This window comes from Eurosta solidaginis, chromosome 5, assembly GCF_040869045.1.
Source record: "Eurosta solidaginis isolate ZX-2024a chromosome 5, ASM4086904v1, whole genome shotgun sequence".
NCBI classification, from domain to species: domain Eukaryota; kingdom Metazoa; phylum Arthropoda; class Insecta; order Diptera; family Tephritidae; genus Eurosta; species Eurosta solidaginis.
The window spans coordinates 246,899,752-246,914,827 of NC_090323.1; the positions used below are offsets into that span (position 1 = coordinate 246,899,752).

Below are 15,076 nucleotides of genomic sequence, written 5' to 3' on the forward strand. Positions count from 1 at the left end.
ATCGATTTCTTAAAGTTCGGCTCACAGATGACAGCTCCTGTTTTCCGTCATCCAATTTTGATTAATCCGTGAGCCGTACCTCTGAGTCAAGGTCAGTATATGCATTCCCTGTAGCCCAAAGAGTTCTGTCCGCAACGGATACCTCAAAATTCGGTAATATTCTGAGCATAGGGGCATTGCATCACATAGTACGTGGTTTCCTATGAATTTTTTTATTACTTAGAGATATTATGAAGTCTGGTGTAGCAGGTGTTGCCCCTTTCTCTATATCTCCCTTATTTCCACTAAGGTAAAAATACACCACGTTCTCATCGCACCCGTTATGCCAATACAAACGTTTCGATGCAGTTCTTAACTTTGAATTTTAATTTTTGAAATTGAATAGGTTCTTATTACAACGGAATCCTCACCGACCCAGCCTCGAATTCGATTTTGCACATTGGTTAAACCAGATTAAGGAAAAGAAGTACCGCAGGGGAAAAAAAAAATAAAATTATCTTTTCATTCGAATGAAAAAAGATATAGCCAAAACATCAAAACGTAACTGTAATTCAACAGTTGTTAACATTTCAGATATGTGAAGGTGCGCTGTCCTTATGTCACCGCTCCGTATTTCATACAAGTGCATGGAAACTTCCCACACTCTCACTAGCAGATATTGTTAGCTGACTAAACTGAGTCCTGAAATTCGAATCGTCTTTTCTGACAGCTTCTGCAGAGGGAGCTTTCCGGTAAGCGTCATCGTTGAAGCATCCTGTTATGACCTGCTTTGGCGCCCGTAAGTACTAGTAAGAGATAACAAAGTGGTGGTCGTACGGAGGTGCCCGCCTCGCAATTTCAGTCCCTTAAATATTGCTGCGCCCGAGGACCAAGCTAAAGGGCATATTGAGATACGCTATAGACGGCAGCGAGACTCGACACTTCCGCACGATATCCGATGTTATCATGTAATATATTTAAGGCAAGATGGCTCCCAACGAAGATCGTTACATTGGCCTGTAAAGCTGTACTGCCTAGGGTAGTCAAGCTGCTCCGCGACCGATTGGCCTGCAGATGCTTCGGTTCAAGCCCAGGCCCACTTCCCTTTTGCACTTTTGAGCTGTGTTTACCGTACGGTAAGGCCCTGGACTAGTACATGCAGAGACTCCCAGTGAATGAGGAGGTTTAACACTCTTTCCTCTTCTTGTAGTAGCAATAAAAACACTCCTCAAAGTTTTTAGGAGTATTTTCGATGATGATAGTCCTTTGCTCGATATTGATCCGGGATGTTCCGAATATTAGCACTTTTAAGACACTAGCCCTAGTATCCCAGAAACAATTTTAAATTACTATATCGAACCTTCTGGGTCTGAGGATTTTAGTCGCCATTAAGACAGGCGAGATCACGCCAATCCCTTGGAACTACCAAGCACCAAATAAGAAACCGTTTAAAAGTGACAAATGATGAGCTTCGAATGAAGCTACCCTATTTTAAAATTATGCGCTACACGTCGATTCCTTGCTGACGACAGTTATCAAATGCTTCGGAAATGATTTTAGTGATGGACTGGACAACATCTACAGTTATTAAAGAGGTTTTATATGTTACACTGTGCAACAGCCGGCTGGGTATTGGACCAAACCCACTTTTTTGTAGAGATTGAGGCGTAAGTAGACAAAGTACTATCTCCGTTTTTCGAAGTTAGCCTCCAAAAAATAGATATCGGCTTTCGAAGTTCGAAATTCTACATTTCGAAATTTTATTTTTTTTTTTTGTTAACGCGTTCAGCAAATTAAAAGAGTAAAAAAGTGGTCGTAGTCCGTGGTGGGACCACGTGAGAGAAATTTAGTATAACAGCTGTTATGCGAGGTGAAAAGTCAGATAGTCCCATGATAGTGGCTACTACTTTTATGTCTGCACATACTCTCCACTGGAATTGCTCGTACTGTAATTTTTCAAAAAAAGAAAATAGGTGGACCACGACCACATTTTCACTTTTTCAATTTGCTGAACGCGTTAACAAAAAAAATAAAATTTCGAAATGTAGAATTTTGAACTTCGAAAGCCGATATATATTTTTTGGAGGCTAACTTCGAAAAACGGAGATAGTACTTTGTGTACTGAAGCCTCAATCTCTACAAAAAGTGGTTTGGGTCCAATACCCAGACAAAAATTGATTTTGTTGCATAGTGTTATTGAAGGGCACATTTGTGCGAAGAGGATTAAAACCCTAATGACTGCATAGGAACAAAGCGCTTCAAAAATCGCATTTTACTCTAAAACAGGACTCCCAGGAGTAGTGGGTAGTATCGATGAGACTCGCGTTCGAAAAATGTCAACTATTTTGGTTGCAGCCGAACCGCGGCTTGCCTCGTCCAACTTCGGGTTGTCGAACCAATTGTCAGATTTTGACGTCTATGACAACTACACAAACACAAGATTGTAAACGGTAATGCCACATAAAGTTTTAACTTCAACCAACAAAAATTTTTTTGACAGGTTGAGATGTAATCTGTAATACCAAATTGCAAAATTTCAACTGAAAATGAGTTGAGTTGTAAACCGTAACAGAGACAATTTTAAAATAGAGATGTTGGCGGAACGAAAAATAGTGTGAAGCAAGCTTCACAAAACTCTAGTAGGTCACATTCACCACTCACCACAGCAGAATGTGTTAAACTACCACTGTTTTTATTTGTTATTTAACAATTATTTGTACACTTTTTATTCAGCTACGCTGTTCAGAATTTTAAGTTTTACTCTCTAAATCTCTAATCAGTGTATTTTGTGTGCTTAAATTATGTTAAAAATTGTATTAAAGTTTTTGGTGTGGTGAAAGTGACCTAGGTACTAGAATTTTGTGAAGCTCCGCTGCCATTGTGAATGATAACTAAGTGTGATATCTTATCTGTCAACTGCCTGACAGGATGTTCAATATGGCTACTTTTTAGCGTTTTGACAGGGTGTTCAATATGGCGGCGCCTATCTTCAGCGGGTGATAGAAAGAGATACAGAATGAGACAGCGATAGTCAATTACAAATCAGGTGATCCAATCACTTTGGAATTTTGACGTCTATGCAGAAGATATCACACTTAGTTATCATTCACAATGTCCGCTGCTTTCCACTGAAGTTGGAGCATGCAACATCTTTCTCTTTCAAAAATCTTTGCCGTAATAGGGGCAATAATGTCAGCAGTGCTTTCGGCATTGCTGAGCTTCAATTACTTCAATAAATATTTTTGTTTTCAGAAAAACTCGATTACATTTGAATGTCCCACACGTGCATTACGTACCAATATATGTAGTATGTATTTTAATTTAAACAAACAATTTTTGTTGCGATTTGTATAAAAAATTCTAAATTTGTAATACTGTGTAGATAGGGAACAAGCACAAATTGCTTTCACCAAAAAATCGCACAATTCTTTCATCAAACAAGCTTTTGCTCGTACTCGTACGTATAAAATATGATTATGTTTAAAAAAAAAGTAGAGCTAAATCGTGAATCAGACGAAAACAAGACAACCCAACAAAATACGAGTGAATGTTAGCAAACGCGAAATATCACTGAACGGCTCATTGGATGAGTTGGTAAATTGGTAAACGAAAAGAAGGTGAGTGAGAATTTTTGTGATATGCATTTACGAGTATTTTAATAAACGGGTATCTGACTCCGATTCCAGCATTTCTTAACGTTGTACTGCCACTTTCAGTAGTAATTACAGCCCTAGACTACTTCAGTAGTTCACTCAGAGTCGCGTATCTAGTTAACTCTACACACAAAAAGAAAACAAAAACAAATACTGGCGCGATTTACCTGCGATAAAAACTAGGCCGAGTTTCTATTACAATTTGGGTCATGCTAATTTTTTCCACAAATTGGCGACTCTGCAAGGCAGATACAATTTCACTGAGAAGCTTTTCATGGCAGAAATACACTTGGGAGTATTTATCAGTTCACTGCCGACCGCAACCGTGCTTGGAAAAACTTGTTTCTAAATTTTCAATGTTGCTTTGCCCGGAACTTGAACCCAGAGCCTTTGGTCTGGTAGGCAGAGCTACCATTATACCACAGCGGCCGCCTTACTTCGCACGCCCTGCTATAAAAACGATTTGCAAAAGAATGAATGACGCACACACAATGCAAGTAACACTCGCAAGCATCATTCATGATCACGATTGTGTGAACTTCTCAAATAGCTTATCATCGCACATACTTAAGTCCAAATATTTGCCCTCAACAAAAGGGAGGGTTCCTACAGCAACAGAAATAGTCATCGATCCAGGATCCACTGGTTAATTGACTAGCGGCTCATCTGGCACTGAAATTTCTCCACGAGTACGTTTGGCATTAATCAACTACACGACGGTCTACTATCACCCAGCCGTCCCTCCGCCGTTCCCATGGGCATTTATCATATATTATTTCTAATTGCTGTTTTTATGTACGCGTTCCTTTTTCGCTCTTATTTGGAATCCAAATCTATAAATAAAGTTTTGGTTGTAAAGATGGAGATTCGGGCTATTAGCGAACTTTGGGAAATTTTGGTCGTAGTGCTTTTGTTTAGCTATATTTTATTAAAATAATTTGCTAAAAATAGACGATTGTGAGCACACAAAGAAATCTATTTGTTGACCTATGGCACTATTGTGAATATTTGCACTGCATTACCGGTAGTTGCTCTCATACGCCAGATGGTAGCGCAAGCTGTTTTAATTGATTGATAGAACAGCTGATTTCTGTTGATATTTGATAAGAGACTTTTAGATCGGATGCGCAAGATGTGCCCGGGTACGGCTCGTCTTTCTATATCTTACAGCCAACTAATCAACGATGCACCGGTATGTTTGGATATCCGTCAACAGATTTTCCGTTGACCCCTTACACCGGTTGATTTTGGCATGAGCCAACCTTTCACCGTTTTCCGGTCCACGAGCGATTTTGGGAATACGTCAACCGTTAACCCATTTTTCTTATAACCTATTCTTTTACGGATCTTTAGAGAATTCGGTTCGCCACTTGCCGGAACTGGTTCTTCTATTGTATGCATCACTAAAACATGTGTACCTTTACCTACTTAGAAACATATGCATACAGGGTTAGTAAGAAGTAATTAACGGTAATTTAAACTTTTATTTTTAAAAGATAAGTTGATAGCGGGCATTTTAAGTAATATCTATTTTAAACTTTCAGATGTATTATGCAGCTTATTTCTTTAACCCTGTTTGGATTCATACTCTGACACTCGCTGCTACACATATAAAGGCATTGTACATATAACTAAATGTACATTAGACAGTTTCAAAAAAGCAATGTTAGCAATGCTAGCAATTTTCACATAATTTTACGTGTATCGCCAAGAAGTAACTCGTTCGATATGTTTTGCAGTTACTTAGGCGATATGTATTCATTTCACACACAAAAAATATTTTAGCGGAAACTTTTCTTTCATGAAGGTATTTAGGCTATAGTTAACTGTAACGTTTTGTATTTCCCTATATTTCAATACTTTTTCAGCAATTTTTTTTTAATCAAATTTTTTTATTATTAAGAATTCATGAGCTTAATACCGGCTTATAATAATTAAATGTTCAATTATTATGTTTTTGTGAGAGAAACTGAAAAGAAAGAAAGAAACATTTACTGGCATATTGCGATGGTACCATTTTGAAAACCGCCACGTAATCATCATCAGGCAATTTCCTAATGTTATCAAACAACAAATCTACAGACTACGCAAAATTAATAGAGGAAGAATGTCTCAATTGTGTTGTTAGTTTAGAAATGAGATAAACTGAATTAAGCAAGGAGACAAATACAAGCAGGATATCCTAGTGGTTTCACCGTGTGATTCGCGGTTCGAATCTCGGTGAAACCTTTGATAACATTACGAAATTGCCTGATGATGAATTCGTGGCGGTTTTCGAAATGGTACCATCGCAATATGCCAGTAAATGTTTCTTTCTTTCTTTTCAGTTTCTCTCAGAAAAACGTAATAATTGAACATTCAATTATTATAAGCCGGTGTTAAGCTTATGAATTCTTAATAATAAGTATAAATTGAACACACCATTAAAACAAACAAATATAAAATTTTTTCCATTTCCAGAACTTGGATACAAGTTTTATTTTGGTGTATGGTACAAACAGATTTTTTTTGCAAGCATTAAAAAAGTTGAGCAAAACCCAAAATATCCTATCGAATTATACTTTCGTAATGCAAAAACACTATCTTTCTCGACGACACCTTTCGTTTTAAGCTTTAGTAACTTCTATTCCTATCGAAATAGCTTCCATATGCTGTGTCGTTTTCGTATCTAAATGTCGTTTCGCGTTGGGGGAACAGTTCTTCCCGAAAGTTGATAAGAATTCTAAACAACGGCTATATCTCCGGCGATCATTTTTTCATAAATGTCGTATCGAATAAGTGAATTTTGCGGTAGAAAATGCTGACAGGGTATTTTTTTTTTTTTGTTCTTTATATTAACTCCTTTCATGTATTTATGTCCTAAGTTTTAGCGCAATCTTACAATTGACTTTTAAGTACCTTCCCGTTGAGCCGGTCTTAAAACTTCGAAAATCCCTGCATTCAAAAGCCAAACTACACAACAAACATTCTAGTTTATTGACAAGAATTTTGTGGGCATATTCATACTGTTTGAATAGTTCATTGACTAGAATTTTGAGGATATTTCGATATCCACTTTCTATATTTTATAACTGAATAGGCAACACAATTCATTTGAGCTAGTTTAGCAATTTTCGCATGATTTTTCATTACGAATAGGACTACCGTACCATAAACTAGTATGTTAACTAGTACGATAGCGGCAAGTGTATCAAAAGTTATTCAGCTGATACCTAGATCGACTAATATTTCAACTGAGACTGAACAGAATACCAAAGTATGGTGGTCTTGCTTAAACCAACTAGTATGTCAATTGGTACGACTCTGACTAGTAAGTCGACTGGTATGATGCTGATGCATAAACTGATAATTGCCATAAAATAGGCAGTACTCGACCCAGATGGGAATTAGTAGTAGAGAAAAGTTCTTCAAAAGATTTATGGACCCCTACGCGTTGGCGTAGCGGCTGTGATGGCTAGGCCATGGAAGTGTTTCTCTCGGAACCCGCCTACGGAAGCAGAGGTAGAGGGCGGCCCCTCCCATGGTGTGACCAATTGGCGCCGGTTGGCAGAGAGAAGAAGCGACTGGCGCGCCTTGTTGGATGGCCATAACCATTTAAACGGTTAAGCGTCAATTAAGTAAGTAAGTAAGTGTTCATCTAGTATATAATAAGAAGGTAGGAGTGCAAACATCGAACGAAACTGGGAAATATTGCTTTATATTTTATGTGACTTTCAGTTAGCTGCACACAGACTGAAAACATAGCTCACGACATGGATCGCCAATTCAATATAAGGGTGAGAAAATGCACTGCTACAACAATAATAACGGATCAAGGTAATAAGAGAATTCTCACTTATTTTATTGTTCCCTGAACAAGGGTTCGAACCCAAGTGAGCAGAATATATATCCGCCATTCCCGGCGCAAATTAATTTGTTTTCACTTACCAAAATTAAACTAGAGCTTTTTGGTCACATTTGGACTTCTTTTGGACTGGTATCTTTATGTCCGAAATCTTACAATTGAGAAGTTGCGTGCAAAAATGGATCTTCTCTGAAAATTACGGTTTGAGATGTTCGTGTTTTAAACATTTGAGGCATTTTTGTTGTTGTTTCTCAACATAGTATATTTCATATTGTCGAGCCATAACCGCAGAAAGGGCTTAACCGGCATAAACAAAATTGTTCAGTAGACGCTTTTTTGTATTTATATTGCGATTACTTTAGAAAGTAACGTGAAAGTTGGTGTGTATATAAGACTATATAATAGACGTATACCAATGTGGGATTTTTTTGCATTTCTTTAATAATAATGGCGCATTTGTCGCTTACGCCCTTTTTGCTTTCCAAAAAAAAGACTTCATTACTTGAAAGTGTCGGTTAAGCCAAAACTAAAGTTATAAAAAATACACATTTGAAAATAATAAAAACAGTGGTTGGTGATGCATATCAATGTTTTTATTAAGATTTCAAGACGGAATTCATATTTAAAGATGCAGACTGATTAACAAATATTTTAAATTTACAACCAAACTAAGTTTTTCTAAATAAAAACTATATAAAAAAGGTACAATCTATTCATTTCACATTGCCGTCTTCAACATCAGTAACTGGTAATGTATCTGTGATTAAATAGTTGTGTTTTAAGTTGAGGTACTCTCTGTGGAAAATTTCGGCAATTATATTTTTATCAGTGATAAGTGATTTCAAATCTTAATAATTTGACGATGAAATTCTCTGTAAGCTCCTGTATAAACTGAAGTAGAAGGTCCCTACTTTCGTAGAAGTCATTTGGGTGTTGGTTTCGGGATCTTCCTGCCTCGTTTCCCAACACAAGTATCTTCTTCAACTATTTCCTCTGAAGAATCGGTGTCGCTGTATGGAACTAGTGCAACTTTATTTGAAATCTGCAGCAATCATCTGGCTATATTCATTATAATCCTCATTAAGGAAAATCTTAATCTAAAAAATAATCATCTGTGTTTGCAAGAAGTCCATATTTAAATTAAAGACACGAAAATTACGAAACAAGCATACCAAAATGTAAAACTTTGTATTAAAATGACAAAATTGTCTCGGAAAAAAGGCTTAACCTACACATTGCGAGCACAAAAAAATGTAAACAAATTGTTTTGTGCACTTGAGCCAAAATTGGCTTATCTATAACTTCGTATCGGTATTTCGTAGGACTTAAATTTTTTTGGAGCTGGTGCATTTGGTAATGGCCTTTCCGTTTCCATCAAAAACAAAAAATCAAAAATAATGTCGGTTAAGCCCTTTGTGCGGTTATGGCTCGTTGTGACGAATATTAGCATCACTAAGCGATACTATCGAGGTACGAGGCCACGAAAGCAGTGGCCAGGGGAATGCCGCAGGGAGGGGTGCTGTCACCCAAAACCCTCCCCCTGCGGCCGGGCCTGGGTAATTCATATAATTTACTAGTTAATATCCACGGGTAAGCGAGTTGTTCAGGTATGAATTTCGTAGGACATCGCTGTGTTCAAATTCAGCGATGAATGCAGCAGTAGGCCCTCACTTTGGCTATTACCAACTCATTTCCTATCTATTACCTTTTGTTACTGGGTTCACCCAAAAACGCATGTCATCATCAGCCGAAGTAGTACTCACATATACACACACATATGACTACAAACTACAAAAATACATGTATATGACTGGTAACCAAGCATGAAGTTCACGAAATTACTAGACCTTAGGAGAAATGGGTGAACGAGGAAACCGAGAGTATAAAAGCAGCGCAAGCTGAGGCATGAGGAAGCAGTTTGATGTAAACACGCAATTATTGTGAAGTATGATTTATTGTGAAGTACTCTCAAAGTAGTATAATAAAGACCATTTTGCATTATTGAATATTGGAGTTATTTGTTCAACAGTTTAGCGATTCGAATGTTAGCAGAAGGTTTGGAATAAGCGGAATTTCACTAAATTCGTTACAATATATAATCTTCCTTATGTATATGTTAAAAAGGACAAACATAAAATTTCAGCGGAATCGGGAGACGTTAACATAGTTTATATGCGGAGGCGTGCGTAACTTAAAATTTATTAAAAAAAGCAAAAAAGTGGCTTAGAGCTTTACATTTTGTGTTGTCATGAAGCCAGTTTTAGAGATATAAAAAAACATTTGGTGTGGGTATAATACTGGGCCTATTCTTCCTATTGAGCTGTTTTATGCAAAAAGGGATATTCGACCCTTGATCCCTTTTTATACGCAGCTCCTCAATTGACATCGGATAGGACACTTACTAAAGATACCAGTCGCTTATATAGAAAAAAGTTGGCTGGCTAGTTGGCTTGGAACTCATACTCGTTGTGGGATAGCGCACTATTGGTTTAACTCCAGGATGGTTTTACAGCGACCAAACCAAGCTATTGAGCCTATTAGGCTGAAAACCACATTTTCTGAAACAGGCTAATGTGCTTGCCGAAGAAATTCGAGAAATAAGATAGGGCTTACGTACAAAGGTATTACTCTCTTTTTATACTCAGTTGAGCAGAGCTCACAGAGTATATTAAATTTGATTGGATAACGGTTGGTTGTACAGGTATAAAGGAATCGAGATAGATATAGACTTCCATATATCAAAATCATCAGTATCGAAAAAAAATTTGATTGAGCCATGTCCGTCCGTCCGTGCGTCCGTCTGTCCGTTAACACGATAACTTGAGTAAATTTTGAGGTATCTTGATGAAATTTGGTATGTAGGTTCCTGGGCACTCATCTCAGACAGACAAGGCGATGAAACTTGGTAGGTGTGTTGACCTTATGACGCAGAATAGAAAATTAGTAAAATTTTGGACAATGGGCGTGGCACCGCCCACTTTTAAAAGAAGGTAATTTAAAAGTTTTGCAAGCTGTAATTTGGCAGTCGTTGAATATATAATGATGAAATTTGGCAGGAACGTTACTACTATTACTATATGTATGCTTAATAAAAATTAGCAAAATCGGAGAACCACCACGCCCACTTTAAAAATAAATTTTTTCTTAAAGTCAAATTTTAACAAAAAATTCAATATCTTTACAGTATATAAGTAAATTATGTCAAAATTCGACTCCAGTAATGATATTGTGCAATAAAATACAAAAATAAAAGAAAATTTCAAAATGGGAGTGGCTCCGCCCTTTTTCATTTAATTTGTCTAGGATACTTTTAATGCCATAAGTTGAACAAAAACTTACCAATCCTTGTGAAATTTGGTAGGGGCTTAAATTCTAGAACGATAACTGTTTTCTGTGAAAAAGGGCGAAATCGGTTGAAGCCGCGCCCAGTTTTTTACACAGTTGTCCGTCTGCCCTTCCGCTCGGCCGTTAATACGATAACTTGAGCAAAAATCGATATATCTTAACTATCTAAACTCAGTTCTCGTACTTATCTGAACTCACTTTGTATTGGTGTAAAAAATGGCCCAAATCCGACTATGACCACGCCCACTTTTTCGATATCGAAACTTACGAAAAATTAAAAAATGCGATAATTCTATACCAAATACTAAAAAAGGGACAAAACATGGTAATTGGATTGGTTTATTGACGCAAAATATAACTTTAGAAAAAAACTTTGCAAAATGGGTGTGACACCTACCATATTAACTAGAATGAAATGAAAAAGTTCCGCAGGGCGAAATCAAAAGGAATCTTGGAATCTTGGCAGGAATACTGCTCGTAGTATGAAATATATAAATAAATTAGCGGTACCCGACAGAAGATGTTCTGGGTCACCCTGGTCCACATTTTGGTCAATATCTCGAAAACGCCTTCACATATACAACTACCACCACTCCCTTTTAAAATACTCATTAACACATTTCACTTGATACCCATATCGTACAAACAAATTCTAGAGTCACGCTGGTCCACCTTTATGGCGATATCTCGAAAAGGCATCCACCTATAGAACTATGGCCCAAACCCTTTTAAAATACTCATTAACACCTTTCGTTTGATACCCATATCGTACAAACAAATTCTAGAGTCGCCCCTGGTCCACCTTTTTGGCGATATCTCGAAAAGGCGTCCACCTATAGAACTAAGGCCCACGCCCTTTTAAAATACTCATTAACGCCTTTCATTTGATACACATATCGTACAAACAAATTCTAGATTCACGCTGGTCCACCTTTATGGCGATATCTCGAAAAGGCGTCCACCTATAGAACTAAGGCACACGCCCTTTTAAAATACTCATTAACACCTTTCATTTGATACCCATATCGTTCAAACAAATTCTAGAGTGGCCCCTGATCCACCTTTATGGCGATATCTCGAAAAGGCGTCCACCTATAAAACTAAGGCCCACGCCCTTTTAAAATACTCATTAACACCTTTCATTTGATACCCATATCGTACAAACAAATTCTAGAGTCACCCCTGGTCCACCTTTATGGCGATATCTCGAAAAGGCGTCCACCTATAAAACTAAGGCCCACGCCCTTTTAAAATTCTCATTAACACCTTTCATTTGATACCCATATCGTTCAAACAAATTCTAGAGTGGCCCCTGATCCACCTTTATGGCGATATCTCGAAAAGCCTTCCACCTATAGAACTAAGGCCCAGGCCCTTTTAAAATACTCATTAACACTTTTCATTTGATACCCATATCGTTCAAACAAATTCTAGAGTGGCCCCTGTCCACCTTTATGGCGATATCTCGAAGAGTCTTCCACCCATAGAACTAAGGCCCACGTCCTTTTAAAATACTCATTAGCACCTTTCGTTTGATACCCATATCGTAAAAACAAATTCTAGAGTCACCCTTGGTCCACCTTTTTGGCGATATATCGAAAAGGCGTCCATCTATAGAACTAAGACCCACGCCCTTTTAAAATACTCATTAATACCTTTCGTTTGATACCCATATCGTACAAACAAATTCTAGAGTCACCCCTGGTCCACCTTTATGGCGATATCTCGAAAAGGCGTCCACCTATAAAACTAAGGCCGCCGCCCTTTTAAAATACTCATTAACACCTTTCATTTGATACCCATATCGTACAAACAAATTCTAGAGTCACCCCTGGTCCACCTTTATGGCGATATCTCGAAAAGGCGTCCACCTATAAAACTAAGGCCCACGCCCTTTTAAAATACTCATTAACACCTTTCATTTGATACCCATATCGTACAAACAAATTCTAGAGTCACCCCTGGTCCACCTTTATGGCGATATCTCGAAAAGGCGTCCACCTATAAAACTAAGGCCCACGCCCTTTTAAAATTCTCATTAACACCTTTCATTTGATACCCATATCGTTCAAACAAATTCTAGAGTGGCCCCTGATCCACCTTTATGGCGATATCTCGAAAAGCCTTCCACCCATAGAACTAAGGCCCACGCCTTTTTAAAATACTCATTAACGCCTTTCATTTGATACCCATATCGTACAAACAAATTCTAGAGTCGCCCGTGGTCCACCTTTATGGCGATGTCTCGAAAAGGCGTCCACCTATAGAACTAAGGCACACGCCCTTTTAAAATACTCATTAACACCTTTCGTTTGATACCCATATCGTACAAACAAATTCTAGAGTCGCCGCTGGTCCACCTTTTTGTCGATATCTCGAAAAGGCGTCCACCTATAGAACTAAGGCCCAGGCCCTTTTAAAATACTCATTAACACTTTTCATTTGATACCCATATCGTTCAAACAAATTCTAGAGTGGCCCCTGGTCCACCAGTTATGGCGATATCTCGAAGAGTCTTCCACCCATAGAACTGAGGCCCACGTCATTTTAAAATACTCATTAACACCTTTCGTTTGATACCCATATCGTAAAAACAAATTCTAGAGTCACCCTTGGTCCACCTTTTTGGCGATATATCGAAAAGGCGTCCATCTATAGAACTAAGGCCCACGCCCTTTTAAAATACTCATTAACACCTTTCGTTTGATACCCATATCGTACAAACAAATTCTAGAGTCACCCCTGGTCCACCTTTATGGCGATATCTCGAAAAGGCGTCCACCTATAAAACTAAGGCCGCCGCCCTTTTAAAATACTCATTAACACCTTTCATTTGATACCCATATCGTACAAACAAATTCTAGAGTGGCCCCTGGTCCACCTTTATGGCGATATCTCGAAGAGCCTTCCACCCATAGAACTGAGGCCCACGTCATTTTAAAATACTCATTAACACCTTTCGTTTGATACCCATATCGTAAAAACAAATTCTAGAGTCACCCTTGGTCCACCTTTTTGGCGATATATCGAAAAGGCGTCCACCTATAGAACTAAGGCCCAGGCCCTTTTAAAATACTCATTAACACTTTTCATTTGATACCCATATCGTTCAAACAAATTCTAGAGTGGCCCCTGGTCCACCTTTATGGCGATATCTCGAAGAGTCTTCCACCCATAGAACTGAGGCCCACGTCATTTTAAAATACTCATTAACACCTTTCGTTTGATACCCATATCGTAAAAACAAATTCTAGAGTCACCCTTGGTCCACCTTTTTGGCGATATATCGAAAAGGCGTCCATCTATAGAACTAAGGCCCACGCCCTTTTAAAATACTCATTAACACCTTTCGTTTGATACCCATATCGTACAAACAAATTCTAGAGTCACCCCTGGTCCACCTTTATGGCGATATCTCGAAAAGGCGTCCACCTATAAAACTAAGGCCGCCGCCCTTTTAAAATACTCATTAGCACCTTTCGTTTGATACCCATATCGTAAAAACAAATTCTAGAGTCACCCTTGGTCCACCTTTTTGGCGATATATAGAAAAGGCGTCCATCTATAGAACTAAGGCCCACGTCCTTTTAAAATACTCATTAACACCTTTCGTTTGATACCCATATCGTACAAACAAATTCTAGAGTCACCCTTGGTCCACCTTTATGGCGATATCTCGAAAAGGCGTCCACCTATAAAACTAAGGCTCCCGCCCTTTTAAAATACTCATTAACACCTTTCATTTGATACCCATATCGTACAAACAAATTCTAGAGTCGCCCCTGGTCCACCTTTATGGCAATATCTCGAAAAGGCGTCCACCTCCCTTTTAAAATATTCATTAACACCTTTCATTTGATACCCATATCGTACAAACAAATTCTAGAGTCGCCCCTGGTCCACCTTTATGGCGATATCTCGAAAAGGCGTCCACCTATTGAACTAAGTTCATGCCCTTTTAAAATACTCATTAACACCCTTCATTTGATACCCATATCGTACAAACAAATTCTAGATTCCGGCCTGGTCCACCTTTATGGCGATATCCCTAAATGGCGTCCACCCATAGATCTATGGCCTACTCCCACTTAAAACACTCTTTGATACCTTCCATTTGATACACATGTCATACAAACACATTCCAGGGTTACCCTAGGTTCATTCTCCTACATGGTAATTTTCCCTTATTGTGTCTCCATAGCTCTCAGCTGAGTATGTAATGTGCGGTTACACCCGAACTTAGCCTTCCTTACTT

General features: G+C 38.2%; 1 protein-coding gene across 4 annotated transcripts in view; it reads right to left on the minus strand.

The window, feature by feature from the left end:
- Window positions 1–15,076, minus strand: part of Pcyt2 (Phosphocholine cytidylyltransferase 2) — a 65,893-nt gene that overhangs the window by 30,635 nt on the left and 20,182 nt on the right. Inside the window, exon 1 of one of the 4 annotated variants that reach the window (XM_067789397.1) lies at window positions 3,276–3,542. The exons of the other annotated variants lie outside the window; for them this stretch is intronic. The gene's annotated coding sequence lies outside the window, so the exon portion shown is untranslated. Of the gene's footprint in view, window positions 1–3,275; window positions 3,543–15,076 lie in introns of those variants that run through there. 4 annotated transcript variants of the gene reach the window in all.